The sequence below is a fragment of the Salvelinus sp. IW2-2015 genome, linkage group LG28 (assembly GCF_002910315.2).
Source record: "Salvelinus sp. IW2-2015 linkage group LG28, ASM291031v2, whole genome shotgun sequence".
In the NCBI taxonomy this organism is placed as follows: domain Eukaryota; kingdom Metazoa; phylum Chordata; class Actinopteri; order Salmoniformes; family Salmonidae; genus Salvelinus; species Salvelinus sp. IW2-2015.
The window spans coordinates 17,644,814-17,665,527 of record NC_036868.1 but is presented as its reverse complement, the minus strand read 5'-3'; the positions used below and the strand labels follow the sequence as shown (position 1 = coordinate 17,665,527).

Genomic DNA, 20,714 nt, shown 5'->3' with positions numbered 1-20,714 from the left:
GAAGAACAACAATATGAAGACCCATTACAACAACAAAAAATGTGTCTTTTTAAAACTGAAAATTACTGCAGTAAAAAAAAAAGAATATTGGCCAGTATTTGTAGCATACTGCAGTTATACTGCACACTTTTTTGTAAGGGAAGGAACTCCATTTATCCAAAGACTGTTGTTTTCCAGAGAGTATGAGCCAAGCTCCTGATGGTCATATGGTCTGAGCTTGTGTTCCACATGGAGACCTCTGATACTTCACCACGCACTGTACAAACTGGTTACAGAGTATGTTTATTTGAGTATAAAGCCAGCCCTAGTCTTTCCCCTTACAGAGCCATGGTAAGGACAGTGCATTTGCCCACTGTAGTCACACAGCGTGAGTAAAAGACAAATCAGGTTCTCGGGTAAAATCAACACAGGTCAAATTCCACACTCCCTCCTGACTGGGGCAATTGAGGGAGTGAGGATAAAAGAGCTGGCTGAAAGACGGGCAGGGTTGTCAATCTCAACAAGACATGTCGTCCACCCCCCAGTCTAAACTTCACTGCCATGAGTTTGCATTCTTCCCCAGGTCGACCTTCAAATTGAGGTTAAAGAAATGGCAAGCGTTTGGTACAGAGGTTTAACTGCTTTGAAAGTAAACCTGGCCTGAAGTTCTCTGGTGACTCCCCAAATATCATTCAAGTTAGGGATGGTGCGGCTATTACAATATTCAAGTTGATATTAGTACTCAAATACTTGAGTAATATGTTTTTAAAAAATTGCACTAAAAAGGCTTTTTCTAAATTAAATTAAAATAACCATGTGACATTGTTACATACAAGGTAGTCTCGTGTTTTGGAGAATTTTGTATTGCAAAAACGGTTTAAATGGTCCACTGGCTCCCTGCGGCAAAATTATTATTGGATGTTACATTTCAAGAACCCGCCCGTAGAAGCGGTGCTGGGTGTTATGTGCGTCACAAAATCTGGAAGACTGTCCTTACAAAAACAAAATAATTGGCAGTGGGAGAACATATTCAAGTAAGTAAATAAAATATGTAAAAACAAGATGTATTATTAGCTAGCTGGCTACAGTAGGCCACTTACTAAGCTAACTCAACTGAGCTGCTAGCTAGCTAACTATACACACGGTTTAGCTAAGTGAATTAAATGTCATCAGCTAGTTAGCTAGCTAATAGGTAGTTACTTGATGTAATCATTGTAAATGATAAACAGTCTCTAAATGCATTTGTAGATAACAGCCATCTAAAAGGGTGAGATTGCAGCTCCAGCTGTCAGTAAAGTGAGGGTGTAGGCTACAGGATACCCTTACAAAAAAAGTTGCAGTCAGAGCGCAGTATAATTGCAGTATGCTGCAAATACTGCATACAAAACAACTTTTTTACTGCAGTAATTTTGCATTGTAAGTGCAGTTACAATTGCATTTCTTCTGCAATTACTGCGCCCAAAATGCCACAGTCGACTGCAGTTTCAAAACTACAATCTTTTTTTGTATGGGTAAGGCAGGTCATTTTGTGGGAGGACATTATGAAAAGATTCTCCAGTTACAGTCCCTAGAGGGGACAACTTTGAGTACGGAGAGAAACAGTAATAGCAACATAATATTTCAGTGCTATCTAATTTTAGTATAATGAAGCCTGTTTGTGACGTTTTCTGTCCTCATATGGAAAGCTGTGACAACCTGTTTGCAGATGAAGAGAGTGGTCCCAATAGATGTCTCAAGAGACTACGGGTATATCCTATATGCCATGGGTTATATGTATAGGCCTACCTATGTAAGCAAATGTTGTATACAAAACAAATACAGTTAATCACACACAATGGGAGCAGGCCAACCCTGCTGGAGGTCTGCTGGGTGTGCAGGGTTCTGTTTTAGCCCAGCAATAACACACCTAATTCAACTTATTAAAACTTACTTATGAGTGTGCTATTGCTGGGCTGGAATAGAAGTCTGTTCACCAAGTAGATCAGGGATCAATGGAGCAAGGTTGGCCACAGCTGGTATGGACTTTTTTTTTGTTCATCTGAAATGATGCCTACATGTTATTTCTCAAATATCTATTGTTGTTTAGACTAAGATATGTTATCATCTTTACATAAAAGTTAGCTTATTTGACCATTTTGAAGTGATGAAGTGTTGATTCTTTGAAGTGAAGTGTTTAAACTTGTTTGAATTGTTCAACTATTTTTCAAAATGAACTAGTGTCAATGTTGATTAATCAGATCACAATTATGCAATAAAGAGGGGAAGGAGTTCTGTCTCTAATGTGTCTGTTTCTCAAATAAACACTTCATTTTTGTCTAGTTGTAAGATCTCCAATCTGTTTTATTCGATTGTCACTCTCTCTCAGTATTAAGATATGTCAATCCATTTTGCAGCTTATCCATTTTGCAGCTTATCATATGGCATGCATTGCCAATGCAGCCATAGATCTACAGTATTATAGCATTACTGGGCATCTGTCATCTGAAGCAGAGAATAGCTAAACTCACAGTCTAAATGTTGAGCTATAGGTTCTCGATTTAAAATAACACCAGTAGACAATGCATTTGAGGCAAACCATATGCAGCACATGTTGACATACACAATTGTTTAGTGCAAAGCCAACCCTTGTAAATGAAGTACGGGTAGCTTAGCTGTTAAGAGCGTTGGGCCAGTTACCGAAAGGCCGTTAGTTCGGCTCGAACTACGTGAAAAAAATCTGTGGATGTGCCCTTGAGCAAGTCACTTAACCCTAATTGCTCCTGCATGTCGCTCAGGATAAGAGCCTCTGCTAAATGATTGAAATATATAAAAAATATATATATAAAATAAGGAGATAACGCTACAGGAGATTAGCATTACAGATGACATTATGAGGTTCATCTTATTTTAGCAATGTTGCTTGCAAAAAGGTTGCACTTGTTCCCCATAGACAACACATGGTTGCTCTATGTATCACTGACCCTGGATAAACTACCGACTGGGCTAACACAGTTAAACTTTTAGTTAAATAATATTCTGTTTTTATAAAAATTGTTGGCCTTATAATCATGAGAGATATTGAACTAGCTAGTAGCTAGTTATACCTACAATTGAAGTCGGAAGTTTACATACACCGTAGCCAAATATATTTAAACTCAATTTTTCACAATTCCTGACATTTAATCCTAGTAAAAATTCCCTGTCTTAGGTCACTTAGGATCACCACTCTATTTTTAAAATGTGAATTGTCAGAACAATAGTAGAGAGAATGATTTATTTCAGCTTTTATTTCTTTCATCACATTCCCAGTGGATCAGAAGTTTACATACACAATTAGTATTTGGTAGCATTGCCTTTAAATTGTTTAACTTGGGTCAAACGTTTTGGGTAGCCTTCCACAATAAGTTGGGTGAATTTTGGCCCATTCCTCCTGACAGAGCTGGTGTAACTGAGTCAGGTTTGTAGGCCTCCTTGCGCGCACACGCTTTTTCAGTTCTGCACACACATTTTCTATAAGATTAAGGTCAGGGCTTTGTGATGGCCACTCCAATACCTTGACTTTGTTGTCCTTAAGCCATTTTGCCACAACTTTGTAAGTATGCTTGGGGCCAATTTGCGACCAAGCTTTAACTTCCTGACGGATGTCTTGAGATGTTGCTTTAATATATCCACATAATTGTCCTTCCTCATGATGCTATCTATTTTGCGAAGTGCACCAGTCCCTCCTGTAGCAATGCACCCCCCACAACATTATGCTGCAACCCCCAGGCTTGTGTTCTTCGGCTTGCAAACCTCTCCCTTTTTCCTACAAACATAACGATGGTCATTATGGCCAGAGGACATTTCTCTAAAAAGTACGATATTTGTCCCCATGTGCAGTTGCAAACCGTAGTCTGGCTTGTTTTAATGGCAGTTTTGGAGCAGTGGCTTCTTCCTTGCTGAGCGGCCTTTCAGGTTATTTCGATATAGGACTTTACTGTGGCTATAGATACTTTTGTACCTGTTTCCTCCAGCATCTTCACAAGGTCCTTTGCTGTTGTTCTGGGATTGATTGCTTGCTCCCAAGGATGAACCAGACTTGTGGAGGTCTACAATTTCTTTTCTGAGGTCTTGGCTGATTTCTTTTGATTTTCCCATGATATCAAGCAAAGAGGCACTGAGTTTGAAGGTAGGCCTTGAAATACATCCACAGGTACACCTCCAATTGACTCAAATGATGTCAGAAGCTTCTGATAGGCTAATTAACGCCATGACGCCATGACATCATTTTCTGGAATTTTCCAAGCTGTTTAAAGGCAGTCAACTTAGTGTATGTAAACGTCTGACCCACTTGAATTGTGATTCAAGTGAAGTGAAATAATCTGTCTGTAAACAATAGTTGGAAAAATTACTTGTGTCATGCAGAAAGTAGATGTCCTAACCGACTTGCCAAAACTATAGTTTGTTAATTAACAAGAAATTTGTGGAATGGTTGAAAAACGAGTTAATGACTCCAACCTAAGTGTATGTAAACTTCCGACTTCAACTGTAGGTAGCTTACAAGTAGTGATTGGAGGAGGAAACAGATAGTTACATATCGGGATATTATTGTTGACAATATAATCGTTTTAGCAATATCACAATATTATTTCTGCACTAGTAGACACCATAACTCCAGTATTTTTCCTCCATAGCTTGTTCTCCATCTTCTTTTCAAATATGGAGCCAATTTGTTTTCAGCACTTATTTCCATGACTGATCAAAACTTGTTCTCATGACTCTCTCTCCGCAGCAGACATGTGGCGAGCAATATGTTTGGAACATCAAATCGCAATAAAAATCACAGCATCGAATCGCAATACATATAGAATTTTGAGAACCGCAATACATATCATATCGTCAATTCCCAGCCCTAGTGTGCACCCATGACTCCAAAAATGACTGTTCTCCTAAATTCCTTCACTTTAAGCAAACATTAACACTGCATTACTTGACATGCTATAGAGATTCATTACAAGCAAAGTCAGCCAGATATTAAAATTCCAATGCAGAGAGACAATAGTCTATCCTTTCCACACTCCCAGAAGACTTAAAAAGGGGGTTGCTTGTTGTCACAATGTCTTCTTGACATATTTCATAGGGTTTTATTAATATAGTTTTTGGCAAATGACCACTTTAAGCAAGGCCATAACTATAAGATTAGTGCAAATAGTAGGGAAGGGTTGGGAGGGACATTAGTGTCCTAACATGCTTGGTCAGGTGGGTGTCATCCAGGCAGTGTCTGTTTGTTTGTCCTGGTCAAAGGGCCTATGAAGGGAGAGGGAAAAAAGGGAAGAGAAAGAAAACAGGTGGGGTCAGGGGGAATCCTTGGAGCTTTGAACTGGACCCTTAGAAAAGCTCATAAATTACTAATTTGAATCCCAAACAACATATGGTCATCGTTCATGCAACTATTGTGCACTATTTCAAAGCAATTCTGTGTACAATACATATGACTGCCCCCTCTCATTGAAGCCATAGAAGTTCAAGACCTACTGCGGTGCTGCAGGTATTGTTAGCAGAAAACAGGATCCCCATTATAGTGAAGGGAAAAATGTAAATCTTTGTGTAAATAAATAAAAAATGTGCGAAGACAATCAAGGTGCCAATAACTGCGTCTAATACACCAGACGTATGTCCTTGAACAGCTTCTTAAAAATCGCTCACAGAAGTTATAAGGATCATTTAGTTAGCCTGCAGTACCCGGTCGGCCTTCAACTAGAGTTACTCAGTGAGAGGGGCCAGCACTGAGATAGCCTGCAACGTCACTTCCTGGAGTAGCTCAAGCTGTGCATGTTATGTCTCCATGAGACACCATCTTATCCTGCAATGTAGTTTCAAACTGCAGAATCCTCACGATGCCTCAGTTGCCTTGACAACGCCAGCTGGGTGACTAGTTAAAGCTTTGTGTATTATTTAAAATATTATATTCCACATATTTCCTTCTCTTTAATCCTCCGTTTGTTGTCATTTGTGGGGAGAAAAGTTATTTTCTTCCAAATTCGCCAGCCAAAATCAAACACAGCTTTTAAGGATTCAAAGCAAAATTGGATTTGAGAGAGCGCCCACTCCCTAAGCAGAGGCCACGCCTACATTTTGGCTTAAAAACTAGTAAAGGTCTAATTCTCTGTCATATCTCACACTAAAGTATGGATGTTTAGTATCTTACCTTAAATGTTTTGATGGAGTTTTAAAAATAACCCCAAAATGGATAGATGTACTGTCTGGATGGACTGATGAGTTCTAGGAACTGCCATGACAACCAGCTAGGGGATCCCACTCTCATACATACACACTGCTTAACATTACAGACTGATGGGGCAGGGGAGGGGAGGTGAGGGATGGAAACCAGAGGAAGGGCTGCACACACATTGGGACACAGGAGTCTGCACCACCATTCTCAACTGTTAGTGAAAGGGATTGAAACTATCTCGCCATGTTACATCTACGTTAAGGCATTAAGTTGAACTATTTGTTCCTTGGATTTGCTGCATCTCCTATGGGCATGTTGATAAAGCAAAGCAAAATTAATTGAGAGAGACCATATGAAGAGTGGAAAATAGCATGCCTGGGAGAGAGACTTTTCAAGGTGACTTTCCATTTCATTGACCTCCTTATCTGCACTGCCCCCCCCCCCCCCCCCCGATAAAAATGTATGCCAGCTCATCTCCCTCGCACACGCACACGCACAGCTCTGCTCAAAGGCTGCATACTCTGATACAGAAAACTGTTGAGGGAGGTTGGAGCATTTTTGTCCCACCGCCTCAGCACATCTCTAGACGAAGCTTGTCATTACGGGGCATTCCCCGCATGCAGAGAGGACAAATCTCTACATTACGAACTGCCCAAGGCCCCCCCTCTCAACAAACCGCCACCTCCCAATTAATTATACAAGCAGTCACACCTCCCAGCGAGTGGAATAACACACTGAGTGAGATAACCAACTGAAGGGTTAACAGTCCATCAAGGCCTATACCCCTCGCAGAGGTAACAATCACATGCAGGCATCACACCATCCTATCGGCAGAGATAGCAGACAGAGATACCATTTCTCTCACTTCATTACGGGGGAGAATGGTGGGATATCAAATTCAGCATTTTCTTACCCCCTATTGAAGTGAGTGAGAGTTGCTGTATCCCCTTTAAGAGTCCACGTTGCTGCAGTATCCAGTTTTGCACACGCACATTACTACAGAGCTGCTTCCATCACAGCTTACCAGCGAAAGACTGTTTCTGGGAGCTATCAGTATCCAGGTAACACACTGATTGGATCTCAGCACATGATTTAAAAAGCCTCAAGTGACAAAATTCCCCAAGGGCTGTCCACAATGAAAGGGAGGAAGAATATAGGCCAGCTCTGGTTGGATGTATTCCCAGAGCCCGGTTTGTGGAGGTTAACAGCACACAGCAAAAGAAGACGTTCCTGATCTTCCCCCAGCCGGCCGGCAAATGCAGCCTCTCCCTACTATTCCTGAGAATTTGCGAAAACAAATGGTCCATCCCTGCCTCGCTACGTCATAATGTCTCTCCCTCCCTCCCCTCTCTCGCTCTGTTCCACCAGCATGCTGTGGGTGCTGAGGGTAAAGTCACAGATGTTACTGGCTTTAGACCACACCCCTTTTCAACAGCCAGAACCATTATAGGACTCAGGCAGTTTAACCCCTTGTGGTTTGCTAAAGTGTTTAGGGTTTGTTTAGAGAAGGGTTGTGAGAAAACGAAGGTGTGAGCTGTGTGTGTGTGTGTCTGAGAGTGTGAGCAAGAGAGAGAACTGAGTGTCAGTGGGGGAGTAAAAAAAAATAGCAACAGATAATGTTGCTAAATAATGTGGATGGGTATTTACGTACACTACTGGTCAAAAGTTTTAGAACACCTACTCATTCAAGGGTTTTTATTTATTTTTACTATTTTCTACATTGTAGAATAATAGTGAAGACATAAAAACCATGAAATAACAAATGGAATAACCAAAAATGTGTCACACAAATCCAAATATATTTTATATTTGAGATTCTTCAAAGTAGCCACCCTTTGCCTTGATGACAGCTTTGCACACTCTTGGCATTCTCTCAACCAGCTTCATGAGGTAGTCACCTGGAATGCATTTCAATTAGATGTGCCTTCCTAAAAAGTTAAGGAAAGAAATTCCACAAATTAATGTGTTTGAGCCAATCAGTTGTGTTGTGACAAGGTTGGGGGGGGGGGGGGGGGGGGGGGGGGGGCTATACAGAAGAGCCCTATTTGGTAAAAGACCAAGGGAAGAACAGCTCAAATAAGCAAAGAGAAATGACAGCCCATCATTAGTTTAAGATATGAAGGTCAGTCAATACGGAAAATGTCAAGAACTTTGAAAGTTTCTTCAAGTGCAGTTGCAAAAACCATCAAGCGCTATGATGAAACGGGCTCTTATGAGGACCGCCACAGGAATGGAAGACCCAGAGTTACCTCTGCTGCAGAAGATACGTTCATTACAGTTACCAGCCTCGGAAATTGCAGCCCAAATAAATGCTTCACAGAGTTCAAGTAAGACACATCTCAACATCAACTGTTCAGAGGAGACTGTGTGAATCAGGCCTTCATGTTCAAATTTCTGCAAAGAAACCACCATGAAGATGAGACTTGCTTAGGCTAAGAAACACGAGCAATGGACATTAGACCGGTGGAAATTTGTCCTTTGGTCTGGAGTCCAAATTGGAGATTTTTTGGTTCCAACCGCTGTATCTTTGTGAGACGCGGTATGGGTGAACGGAGGATCTATGCTTGTATATTTCCCACCGTAAAGCACAGAAGAGGTGGTGTGGGGGTGCTTTGCTGGTGACACTGTCTGTGATTTATTTAGAATTCAAGCCACACTTAACCAGCAAGGCTACCACAGTATTCTGCAGCGATATGCCATCCCATTTGGTTTGGGTTTAGTGCGACTATCATTTGTTTTTCAACAGAACAGTTGAAAAACCTCCAGGCCTCCAGGCTTACCTCCAGGCTGTGTAAGGGTTATTTGACCAAGAAGGAGAGTGATGGAATGCTGCATCAGATGACCTGGCCTCCACAATCCCCCGACCTCAACCAAATTGAGATGGTTTTGGATGAGACAGCAGTGTCAGACAGCAGAGTGAAGGACAAGCAGCCAATGAGTGCTCAGCATATGTCGGAACTCCTTCAAGACTGTTGTTAAAGCATTCCAAGTGAAGCTGGTTGAGAGAATGCCAAGAGTGTGCAAAGCTGTCATCAAGGCAAAGGGTAGCTACTTTGAAGAATCTCAAATATAAAATATATTTGGATTTGTTCAACACATGTTTACTTACTACATGATTCCACATGTGTTACTTCATAGTTTTGATTTAGTCACTATTATTCTACAATGTAAAAAATAGTAAAAATAAAGAAAAACCCTTGAAAGTACCAACATGGACCAAAATGTGCCATAAAATCTTAAGACATGTAAAACTTGTCGTAGGTGTTCTAAAACTTTTGACCAGTAGTGTATATGGATTCATTACACACACACACACACACACACACACACACACACACACACACACACACACACACACACACACACACACACACACACACACACACACACACACACACACACCACACGCTAGCTGAACCCTTCCTCTACAGAGGTTCCTTCTGTAGACAGGTTGTCGTTTTAATTAAGCGTAAACATGCTTTTGGCATGTCAAAAAGTGACCCTGGGACCAAAAATGTCTCCCTCTTAAGAACAGAACAAAATGGCAAAGAAAACTATTATCAAATCAAATGTATTTATATAGCTCTTCTTACATCAGCTGATATCTCAAAGTGCTGTACAGAAACCCAGCCTAAAACCCCAAACAGCAAGCAATGCCGGTGTAGAAGCACATTTACCATATTACCATAAGGACAATTCCAGCGGTATGGATAGAGCCAAAATTAACATTTTAGGTTTCACTGTTCAAATACATACGGTGGGGACTGTACATGTGCCTATACCACCAACCTATTTTCTGCACTTTTCTTCATTACCCAGTCAACTTTATAAGAAACAGTTTGGGACAGCTGTGAGTCGCAAAACAAGCTGCTCCTACCCCCCAAAAATATGATAAACTAAAAAGTGTTGTTTGACACTTGGCATCAATAGAGAAAGAAATGTAATCATACAATTTCCTACATACCCTGTTATAAAAAGAGAGCAACTCAACAATATATACAAAGTATGTGGACACCCCTCCAAATTAGTGAATTCGGCTATTTCAGCCACACCCGTTGCTGATAGGTGTATAAAATCAAGCACACAACCATGTAATCTCTATAGACAAATATTGGCAGTAGAATGGCCTTACTAAAGAGCTCAGTGACATTCAACGTGGCACCGTCATAGGATGCCACCTTTCCAACAAGTTAGTTCGTCAAATTTCTGCCCTCCTAAAGCTGCCCCGGTCAACTGTAAGTGCGGTTATTGTGTAGTGGAAACATCTGAGCAACAACGGCTAGGCCGCAAAGTGGAAGGCCACACAAGCTCACAGAACGTGACCTGCTTCAGGTCATGGCGTGTGCGTCTTCCGTGGATCTGTCAGGGTGGTACGCAAATTGGAGATGGTTGAGTATGTCAGTGGAGGAACGGGAGTACGCTTGGGGCGGAATGTACACAGCCATGGCAATAATCCCTGTGTATTCTCTCGGAAGGTGAATAGGAAGACATTTTATGAATAAGTATTTCAAGTTGGCGGAGCAGAAACTCGCAAGTTCCTGTACGTTTCCCGTGTCGCACCGTGTTGTAGAGCCCACCACATTTGCCAGAGAGAGCCCGCTTCCTTTCCGCTCAAACAACTAAAATCCGCTGGTTGTATATAATCCATCTGAAAGCCAAGTCTCAGAAAAACAGAGTATGTTGCAGGATCTGATGTCCCTCTGGTAGGAGATCCTCGCTCTGAGTTCATCAAATTTGTTCATTAATGATTGAACATTGGCGGGTAGTATGCTTGGTAATGGAGGACTAAAACCCTGCCACATATGCCTCTCTGTCGGTGTCTTCACTTCCTACTCTCCGGTAGGACTCCCAAGAAGCTCGGCACCTCGCCAAAGAAGCTAGTCCATTGTTCTGCCGTCTCAGGGAATTTGGGGAGGTCAGGTGGACGGTAAGTACCCAGCAATTAGTATTCAAAAGTTCTACCCGGGTGTGTGTAGTAATGCACAAAACAAACTGATTTGTTTTGTGCATTATTCAAGAAAAACACTAGAAAATAAAAAAAATAAGTTTAAACCTGCAATGAGGTGGTGTTTGCTTGGTTGCGCCTAGGACATTAACAATGAACTCATCATTTCATCTGGTTGGCAAGAATGTGTATGGAGTGTATGGTTGATGAAACGGTGAAGCATGTGTTGATATATTGTTGTAAGTACCAGTATGTGGAAGAGGGGAAAAGATTGATGTTGGATGAGGGTTTGTTAGAAGTTATTTTCTAAGCAGTACAAGATTAGATGGGAGGTTTATGTTTGTTTCTTTATTAATTTAGTCTGTAAGAGGTTATTGATGACACACTCCAGTAAAGTTGGTAGCGGCATGCACCTCTAACGTTTGTTTGTGGGACGCCATTATACCATAACGTTTGAATATCGTCGTAAGAGATTGGATTACTAGACCAGTGTTAAATGTCCGAACTGAAATAGCTATTATGTTAAGGTAAGAATTATTGAAGGTAAAAAGTTGCTTTGTTTGTTGAAACGGTCGCTGGGCAGTGACAGCTAACGTTAGTTAAAACAGACCAAAGGGGGTCAGTTAGCTGACAGACCTTGTTTGCCTTTTTCTGCAGATCATTCTATTTGTTTCTAGCTAGCTAATGTTAGCTAAGTAACGTTTAAACATTGATTGCTAGCTAGCTAACTATTTCATAAGATATATACCCCCCTCATAAGATACAGTTAGATAGTTTGATAGGGCCTTGTAACCAAACAAGTCATTGTATTCCCTTTTAATCTATGTTGACGTTGTAGTGCGCTAGATAACATTACTTAAATTAGCGAACGGTGCCATTATATCGCCGATGTTGGCGGACAGTACTGTTAGCTAGTTAGTAGCCTTTAAAAGTTATGACGTTTGCTACCTAGCCAGTTATTTATGAATAACAGAAATACTAATATCACTACAAGATGGAGGGAGTGTTAAAACATGTGTAGTAACATAATTAATGAAATTACAGTTAACAACATGTACGCTTAATCCAGTATAACCTTATGTATAATACAAGAGACAATTATACAGCACAGAGTCATATCTTAAGTGTAAAAATAAAAATAATTCATGACTTCTGGGAGTGCTACATAGTCCAAAAGTTGGTCGTCAGAAGTTTTACAATGTAAGTTTACTTTCAATCCGTATATCTGCATATTTCAAAACATGGCATGAGGGTGCGGTGAGATACCCAATGGGGCGGAACATACTTTTCTCATCAATGATTTAAAGAAACCTTAGTCTTAAACTGGAAATCAAACAATCCTCCATCACTATGACAGTCGGCGAATCAAATGTATTATTTTGAATGTTGAAAAGGTGAGGGCCACGAGAAAACTGTTGCGCCAGACAATGTGAAGATTTAAATTTACCAGCCATTTGAGAAATTTACCGGACACATATGAATTGGGTGCATAACCCATTAGGACGCCCACCTACGGTGTTCAGAGTTACAGAAACTTAAAAACTTAGATTATGGTAATTCATTTTAACAGAAAATGAAAGTCCTGTAAGAAGCAGCCAATAAAACATCATTATCAAATATTTGCCAAAATACAATTAGTGGGAAAACACGAAATAGCGCTCCTGTTGAGCGCTTTTCCATATAAATGTCCCTTTTTCAGGACCCTGTCTTTCAAAGATAATTCGTAAAAATCCAAATAACTTCACAGATCTTCATTGTAAAGGGTTTAAACACTGTTCCCCATGCTTGTTCAATGAACCATAAACAATTAATGAACAAGCACCTGTGGAATGGTCATTAAGACACTAACAGCATACAGAAGGTAGGCAATTAAGGTCACAGTTATGAAAACTTAGGACACTAAAGAGGCCTTTCTACTGACTCTGAAAAACACCAAAAGAAAGATGCCCAGGATCCCTGCTCATCTGCGTGAATGTGCCTTGGGTATGCTGCAAGGAGGAAGGAGGACTGCAGATGTGGCCAGGGCAATAAATTGCAATGACCATACTGTGAGACGCCTAAGACAGCACTACAGGGAGACAGGACTGACAGCTGATCGTACTCGCAGTGGCAGACCACATGTAACAACACCTGCACAGGTACATCTGAACCTGCGGGACAAAGAGACAAATTCTTCAAGCTATGAAATTGGTTGTTAATCATTGCCAGACAACCATTTTCAGGTGTCACGCCCTGACCTGAGAGCCTTTTTATTTCTCTATTTGGTTAGGTCAGGGTGTGATTTGGGTGGGCATTCTAGTTATCTATTTCTTTGTTGGCCGGGTATGGTTCCCAATCAGAGGCAGCTGTCTATCATTGTCTCTGATTGGGAATCATACGTAGGCAGCCTGTTTTCCACCCTAGTTTGTGGGATCTTGTTTTTTTGCACAGTAGCTGTTTAGCCCTGCAGAACTTTACGTTTGTTTATTTTTTGTTGTTTTGTCGGTGTTTCAGTAATAAATATCATTAACACTCTCCACGCTGGTCTCATTCATTCAACGACGGACGTAACATCAGGTCTTGCCACAGATCAGAGATCATCAACTAGATTCAGCCGCGGGACGATTTTTTCCTTGAGAGGGGCCGGAACAAAATTAGAAGACCGGCATCCCAAAGTCGCATCTTCACTGTTGACATTGAGACTGGTGTTTTGCGGGTAGTATTTAATGAAGTTGCCAGTTGAGGACTTGAGGTGTTCCTCAACGTAGCTTATCTGAAAAATCTTTCCAGCTCTCTCCCTTTTGATAACCACTCCGCATGAAAGGGTAAAAAAAAAAAAAAAAAAAAAAGTCATTCTCTGATCTGGTGGAAACATCATAAAATAGGACTACAGGATTACTTCTTATCTCTTGTGCAAATAGCCTGCAGCTTTGTATGTCTGTCCAGAGCTCACTGGCGCATGAAACTGCGGGCCCAGAATATTTTATGCAACTTTGCGAGCACGAGCTTCAGGGCTGGACCAAGCTAATACCATGTTTCAAGTTCCTTGCAGACAGGCCATGGGTAGCCAATGTGATTTATAGGATATTTATTTTTAATTTTGATATTTTCTACCTGCGGGCAGCAATGTTTTTTTATTTGTTGGCTTTAATGTTTTGTTTCCCTCAATCTACACACAATACCAAATAATGACTAAGCAAAACCAGGTTTTTAGAAATTCCTTATTTAAATAAGTATTCAGACCCTTTGTAACGTGACTCGAAATTGAGCTCATGTGCATCCTGTTTCCATTGATCATCCTTCAGATGTTTCTACAACTTGAAGTACACCTGTCGCAAATTCAATTGATTGGATATGATTTGGAAAGGCATACACCTGTCTATATAAAAAGGTCCCACAGTTGACAGTGGATGTAAGAGCAAAAATCAAGCCATGAGGTCAAAGGAATTGTCTGTAGAGAAGAGACAGAATTGTGTCGAGGTACAGATGTGGGGAAGGGTACTAAAACATTTCTGCAGCGTTGAAGGTCCCCAAGAACACAGTGGCCTCCATCATTCTTAAATGGATGAAGTTTGGAACCACCAAGACTCTTCCTAGAGCTGGCTGTCTGGCCAAACTGAGCAATCGGAGGAGAAGGGTCTTGGTCAGGGAGGTGACCAAGATTCTGATGGTCACTCTGACAGCGCTCTAGAGTTCCTCTATGGAGATGGGAGAACCTTCCAGAAGGACAACCATCTCTGGCCAGATGGAAGCCACTCAGTAAAAAGTCACACAATAGCCCGCTTGGAGTTTGCCAAAAGGCACCTAAAGGACTCTGACCAGGAAAAATTGGATTCTCTGTTCTGATGAAACCAGGATTGAACTCTTTGGCCTGAATTCCAAGCGTCATGTCTGGAGGAAACCTGGCACCATCCCTACGGTGAAGCATGGTGGTGGCAGCATCATGCTGCGGGGATGTTTTTCAGCGGCAGGGACTGGGAGACTAGTCAGGATTGAGGAAAAGATGAACGGAGCAAAGTACAGAGAGATCCTTGATGAAAACCTGCTCCAGAGCGCTCAGGACCGCAGACTGTGGTGAAAGTTCACCTTCCAACAGGACAACGACCCTAAGCACACAGCCAAGAAAATGCAGGAATGACTTAGGGACAAGTCTCTGAATGTCCTTGAGGGGCCCAGCCAGAGCCCGGACTTGAACCTGATCGAACATCTCTGGAGAGACCTGGAAATAGCTGTGCAGTGACGCTCCCCATCCAACCTGACAGCTTGAGAGGATCTGCAGAGAAGAATGGTAGAAACTCCCCAAATACCAGTGTGCCCAGCTTGTAGCGTCATATCCAAGAAGATTCGAGGCTGTAATCGCTGCCAAAGGTGCTTCAACAAAGTACTGAAGAGGGTCTGAATACTTATGCAAATGTGATGTTGTTTCTTTATAAATGTGCAAATATTTTTTGTAACTTGTTTTTGCTTTGTTATTAGGGGGTATTGTGTGTAGATTGATGAGGAATTTGTTTTATTTAATACATTTTAGAGTAAGGCTGTAACAAAATGTGGAAAAGGTCAAGTGGTCTGAATACTTTTGGTATTTTATTAGGATCCCCATTAGCTGTTGCAAAAGCAGCAGCTACTCTTCCTGGGGTCCACACAAAACATAATACAGAACATCAATAGACAAGAACAGCTGAAGGACAGTACTACATACATTTTTAAAAAGGCACACATAGCCTAGATATCAATGCATACACACAAACTATCTAGGTCAAATAGGGGAGAGGCATTGTGCCGTGAGGTGTTACTTTATCTGGTTTTTCAAACCAGGTTTGCTGTTTATTTGAGCAATATGAGATGGAAGGAAGTTCCATGCAATAAGGGCTTATATAATACTGTGTGCGTTCTTGAATTTGTTTTGGATTTGGGGACTGTGAAAAGACCCCTGGTGGCATGTCTGGTGGGATAAGTATCATTTAATTAACAAGTATTAGGATACTAAAAGAGAAGCAAGAGTCAGAAAGAGATGGACATGGCATAGCACAAAGCCTTTGTTTTTATGGTGTATTGAGCATTTGTAGAAATAAGATGGAACCAACAGTGAGGCTGGTCTTCACATTTGTTTATTTGAAGAAACAACAATCTCGTCAGGCCAACACTAGTCACAATGCAGAGGGATGAGCGCTGCATTAAGCCGCAGCTAGCAGCATTCTAGTCTGGAGCAGAGGTTACATCATTTACAGCAGGATACAGATATTCTCCAAGGAACGTACTTATATTCATCAAAGTGTCCAACACAGAATACCTTTCTAATTAACAAATGTCCATAATGTAGGGTCTTCTATTGGAACTAACATGTAATTGACCCCAAACTCAAGCAGCCTACATTGTTTTCCTTTGTTCATCACCATTCTAGTTGTGCTAGTAGCAATATAGTTATGTAACCGATGTAGCTAAAGCAAAGGGCATGTGTTGAACCAATGGATAACACAAGGAGTTATCTTGTTCTGGGATGCCGCCCCTAAAAAGGTCTGACTGCAGCTGGAATAACACACAGGTCCGGTTCCATGGAGAGCGGACCAGACTCTCTCTGGGCTTCTGCTCTATAGTGTGAGGGGCAACTAATGATCCGTGAGGGGGGTAAAGTTCCATTGAGTAAAGTCTGATATGTGCCCTGCCTCTGAACCAAGTACACCTAACCACTAAACTATGTGGGGGTGTGCATCATGTGTGGGGGTTCTACATAAAAGCCCAGTTGTCCCATTCCAAACCAAAAGGAGTGGTGAATTCAGGGATGGGCCGTACCCACAAATTCCATCAATGCAGCCCCCCTAATTTGGGACCATCGTGATCACAAATTAAAAGCTTGGCGTAGAGAGGGTTGCGTTAAGAGGGGTGGGGCCTTGTAATTGCCGCCTTGCATCACTCCGGACACCCCAAGAGGGGCCTTGCCACGCATTGTGTCCTGTAATCTACCCTGAATGCCACTGAACAACTGGAGCTGTGAAAAAAAGGCCCGCTATCTAGCCAAGGCAAAGAGAACTGCTTTTTAAATCTGGGATCCAAAATAAAAGGAGAGAAAAGCAACTGCTCCTCCTGTTCGTGGTCAAAATAGCATTTTATTCCATGCAGCTGTCTTTTGAACTTCAAAAGAAAGATAAAGTGAGAATGGGAAAGAGGGAGAGATTGAGAGTGGGAAATATGAGTAGAAGAGAGGGGAGGGAGCTTGTGTGTTTAACTTTCAGAGGATCCCGGTCTATTTGCATTGTAGGCTTTCCTGATTGTCCTCTCCAACTCAGAGGACAGCCTTGGCAAAATCTGAATTCTGCTATCCGATATTGGGACGTGAAATACTTTCCAGTTGAACTGCTTCATCTAAATAATTAACAAGGTTGTTATTGAATTTGTTCTCAATGACTTACCTGGCTAAATAAAGGATGAAATCAAAATCAAATCAAATCAATGAACCAATTCTAAGCTGGCAAGGTACATCAACCACACAAAACATACTTAGTGTCTGTCTGGCTCGCACATTACGTTTCAAAAGAGACGTCCTTCCATGGGAGCTTTGCTTGATGTGTTGTGCGTGTTGTGCATTAAGGAATTCCAAACTTTTAATGGGAGAAAGGAAAGAGCAAGGCAAAGGGCTGCAGCTGTTGGGGAACGTGCTTGCACTGGATTTATGGAATTTGGGGGTTAACAGTTCTGGTTTAGGGCCTAACTTGTTGATCCCCCCCAGATGTGCCTCAATGCTATGAAGAGCTCAAGCAACCATTGCTGATTCGTGGAGAGAATGAGAGAGGGCAGACAAAGAGACTATCATAACATGTACTTGATCCTCAGCCAGATCTCAATTAAGAATTAAAAATGGGAATTTTGGCCTATGCATATTCTGAGAGATATTAAGCAATAAGGCCGAGCAGGTGTGGTATATTGGCCATATATCACAAACCCCAGAGGTGCCTTATTGCTATTATAAACTGGTTACCAAAGTAATTAGAGTAGTAAAAGTTAGTAGTTTTGTTATACCCGTCGTATACGGTATACGGTCTGATATACCTCAGCTGTCAGCCAATCAGCATTCAGGGCTTGAACACACCCAGTATATAATCAACTATTGGCCATAGTAGAAAACTGATCTAATGGCATGACTCCTTTTTTGACTAGCCAGACATGGGCTATCAAAATTGTACTTTAGGAGGCTAAAACAATATGGCTGTATACATGTCATGTGATGATAAAACAAGTTTCTGGGTGTAAAAGCTCACTGACGTAGTGACCACTGGTTGATGCTGTCTCGATGGCCTCTTGGCTTGACCACTTAATACCATCATGCAAATGCTCTCTGTGTTACAATTCCTACTCTAACATGCTGAGCTCACCACTCGCGTCGAGTGCACGAGCATTGCAAAAAACATGAACACATACATGTTATTCAATCCTGGCACCCACACTGCTCGCGGGCATCTGCGTAGCAAGGTGCTAAAATAGAAATTGGTTCTATTTGTGACGCTCAACGCGCTGCATGTCCGGCCTCTCCCATCTCCTCATTGGTTTTTAGCAGTATATACCCACGTGGGTGATTGGAAAATGAACTAAGGTCCACACTCCGGTAGGATGTGGTAATGCTGTAAAGTTGGTTGCCAACCGCCATATAAAGTCCAAAGAAGAAAAAGAAGCCTTAAGGATGGAGGAAAGATGACGAGAAACTAATTCAGTTTACCGTTTTATCTGTGGATTAATTGTCGGAGTTGAGGAACTTGTGCATTTCAGGTAAAATAACAACCCAATGTTTATATACCAGGACAAATTAGCTAGCAACAGCAAGCTAGCTAGCTAAATTGCCATAAATGTTAAATGCTTTTTGACCTGTCCCAAAATTAATATAATTGGTTCACAGTTTGTTTTGATATTTCAACCTGCGTGTCCTGATCGCTTCTGGTGTGGGTGAACAAAATCAAATGTGTGCGCGTCCGGTTTGGTCAGAATGTCACACACACAAACAAACATGTCCTGCACCAGAGGACAGACGCCTCACGTTGTGCCTCTGTTTTAACAACACGTCTGGCACGATTGTAGTTGAAGGGTTAAAGCGGGTGAGGGGACAGGGTGAAAAAAAAACACATACACTACCGTTCAAAAGTTTGGGGTCACTTAGAAATGTACTTGTTTTTAAAAGTTTTTTTTTTTTTTGTCCATTAAAATAACATCAACTTGATCAGAAACACAGTGTAGACATTGTTAATGTTGTGAATGACTATTGTAGCTGGAAACAGCTGATCTTTTAACGGAATATCTAAATTTTTCAGCAACCATCACTCCTGTGTTTCAATGGCACGTTGTGTTAGCTAATCCAAATGTATCATTTTAAAAAGGCTAATTGATCATTAGAAATCCCATTTGCAATTATGTTAGCACAGCTGAAAACTGTTGTGCTGATTTAGAGAAGCAATATAACTGCCCTTCTTTCGACTAGTTGAGTATCTGGAGCATCAGCATTTGTGGGTTCGATTACAGGCTCAAAATGGCCAGAAACAAAGTACTTTCTTCTGAAACTCATCAGCCTATTCTTGTTCTGAGAAATGAAGGCTATTCCATGTGAGAAATTGCCAAGAAACTGAAGATCTCGTACAACGCTGTGTACTACTCCCTTCACAGAACAGCACAAACTGTCTCTAACCAGAATAGAAAGAGGACTGGGAGGCCCCGGTACACAACTGAGCCAGAGGACAAGTACAATAAGTGTGTCTAGTTTGAGAAACAGACGCCTCACAACTCCTGAACTGGCAGCTTGATTAAATAGTACCCGCAAAACACCAGTCTCAATGTCAACAGTGAAGAGGCGACTCCGGGATGCTGTCCATTGTCTGTGTTCTTTTGCCCATCTAAATCTTTTATTTTTATTGGCCAGTCTGAGATATTGCTTTTTCTTTGCAACTCTGCCTAGAAGGCCAGCATCCCGGAGTCGCCTCTCCACTGTTGACATTGAGACTGGTGTTTTGCGGGTACTATTTAATCAAGCTGTTTATCGGGTCATTTCAGCATGCTTTGACACCCACCATCTCAGATGGTTTCTGCAGTTAGAAACAATTTCAGAACAAACAAGATAAGAATTCCTGTATCATTATTTTGTTTAACTATAATTTCATTGTTTAAGTTCATTGATTGCACCCATATTGCCAATTTTAATTGATTGGATTCATATAATATTAAATATAGTACCCAACATCCGGGGGATGATTTAACAAGCGCATTCGCAAAAAAAGCACTGTCGTTGCACCAATGTGTACCTAACCATAAACATCAATGCCTTTAAAAACAATACACAGAAGTATATATTTTTTTAAACCTGCATATTTAGTTAAGAAATTCATGTTAGCAGGCAATTTTAACTAGGGAAATTGTGTCACCTCTCTTGCGTTCATTGCACACAGAGTCAGGGTATATGCAACAGTTAGGGCCGTCTGGTTCGTTGCGAACTAATTTGCCAGAATTTTACATAATTATGACATAAAATTGAAGGTTGTGCAATGTAACAGCAATATTTAGACTTAGGGTTGCTGCCCATTTGATAAAATACAGAACGGTTCCGTATTTCACTGAAAGAATAAACGTTTTGTTTTCTAAATGATAGTT

General features: G+C 41.2%; 1 protein-coding gene across 4 annotated transcripts in view; it reads right to left on the bottom strand.

Moving 5' to 3' along the window:
- The window catches only part of LOC111954004 (disheveled-associated activator of morphogenesis 1), a 118,241-nt gene that overhangs the window by 73,514 nt on the left and 24,013 nt on the right, over positions 1–20,714 (bottom strand). Inside the window, exon 1 of one of the 4 annotated variants that reach the window (XM_023973484.3) lies at positions 7,194–7,383. The exons of 2 other annotated variants lie outside the window; for them this stretch is intronic. The gene's annotated coding sequence lies outside the window, so the exon portion shown is untranslated. One more of the 4 variants, XM_023973483.3, reaches the window with a different exon arrangement.